We start from the raw sequence: 2,231 nt of genomic DNA on the forward strand, positions 1-2,231 counted from the left end.
AATGGAAAAAAGTAACTTTCTTTATACATACATATGTACTTTTTCACACTCTTTTACTCCTCAACGAAAAGAACATGCATGAAAACAAAGTCTGTCAAAACTACGTTGCTGCTTGTGAATTTCACGTTGACGCTTTAAAAATCTTGCGACATAGCACAGACGCACTTGCATGTAAAAGTAAAACAAACTTACTCTATAGTTTGTACTTTCCGTTTACAAATTGCCGCCGGTTAGTTCGCAAGTTTTTTGACGATCTGCGAACATGCGACTCATAAATCATAATAAGATACCGCAGGATATGATTTAATACCGCGCCAAATTAATATATAGTACTAACAGAAAATGTAAGCGCGAGTGGACGTCCCTCTTTTTATATTTCCTAGCAGTAAAAATATACACTATTTAAAATCCATTCAATATTGAAATTTCTACAATAGGACAATTTGAAAACGTTAAAGTTGAATAATAATTTCACATTATAATTTTGAATATTAGATCATTTAAAATTAAAAGTGTTCAAAATTGAATAATATATACATTAGGGTATATCGAAAAAACAAAAAGTTGTTTTCTCGAAGTTCTAATAACAGTGAAAACTTTCTTTTGGGAGTCAAAAACACTCCCCTAAAGTTTTAAAAAAAATTTTCTTTCTGTCACCGCTCCGTAGATATAGCTAAAAATCTCAAAAAACAAAGCACTTCTTCAAGTTTGAACCGCAAACATTTTTTTTTTTAATTTAAATTGTTAGTTAAAATACTTCCAAGCAAGCCCGTTTATATCTTAATGGCGATAATTCCGTTAATATTTTTTACCCTCCCTAATTGACTTTGAAGTTTCAAAACATCGAAAAAAAGTCGACTTTTCGCCTATTTTCTTAGAGTCACGGTAAATGTCTCACTATTTGACCATATAATGTGTAATATACATGGATAGGAATGTATTTGCAATATGTTGTAACACTAATTTCTACAGAATGTTGGAATTGAAATCATTTGTATTTACTTTGAATTACAAGAAAATATTATAAAGTGATATATTTCTCTTTATTTGACAATAAAATTAATTTTCGTGCTACGAATTATCAGAAAAAAATAGTTCGATGAAGGTGTATTTGCACGTACATAACAAAAAAATGAATTTATAATAATTCTTATTATTTAAAAATAATAATGAATAATTAATTAATTACTATTGATTTATGATTAATTATTAAATTCAAATGAATGAATGAATTAAAGCCATTTTTGTTATGTAGATATAAACTCACTTCTTTTGAACTATTTTTTATGATAATTTATATACCTAAAATTAATTTTATCGGCATATAAAAAGCAATATATCGATTTTAACTATTTTCTTGTAGTTCAGAGTCAATAGAAATTCTTTTAGTCTCAATATTTCTTACATATTATTGTTGCAACATATTGAAAATATATTCACATTAATGTATACAATACATTACATGGTCAAATGAGATTTTTAGGTATATCTACGAAGATAAGGTAGAAGGAATTTTTTTATGAAACTTAAGAGGAGTGTTTTCGACTCCCAAAGGAAAGTTTCCATTGCTATTAGAACTTCGCGGAAAACCATTTTCTCGATACGCCCTAACATACAGTAAATTCGGCATAATAAGCGTAATATTTCCAATATAATAATTGATTCATTTTTTTGTACAATCATTTGCGGTTTTAATCGATTAAATTTTTAAATTTTATAAAGATCAATTAATTTTTTATTTCATAAAAATTAATTAATTACTTAGTTTTATAATAATTAATTCCCAGAATAAGAATACACAGTATTATCATAGTTTAATTTTCGTTTTAATTTATTTTTTGTTTTTTCATTAATTTGAATTTATTATGAAAGAATTTAATTCTGAATTGTTAAACTAAAAATCCTTAGACTGACAATTCTGCACGCCTCAAGTCCTTCAATTTCATCTATAAAGATTTCGAATAATTAAAATAATCAGATAATTTTGTACGTTTAAAATTAAAACGAAAACATTTAGAAAACACCAAACTCTCGCTTTCAGTCAAGTGTCGGGGGTTACCTTCAAACAGCCTTGCACTGATTTCGGGAAGATCGAAACGTTAACAGTGAGGGCTGCCTGACTCGTTTCTAATTGGAATATATATATATACGAGGGTGGATTGATAAGTTTCCGGCCTGACCAAGAAAAACAACGTTTTTAAGAATTTTTTTTTTTATTTCTCAACATAATC

The sequence above is a fragment of the Belonocnema kinseyi genome, chromosome 7 (genome assembly GCF_010883055.1).
Source record: "Belonocnema kinseyi isolate 2016_QV_RU_SX_M_011 chromosome 7, B_treatae_v1, whole genome shotgun sequence".
NCBI classification, from domain to species: Eukaryota; Metazoa; Arthropoda; class Insecta; order Hymenoptera; family Cynipidae; genus Belonocnema; species Belonocnema kinseyi.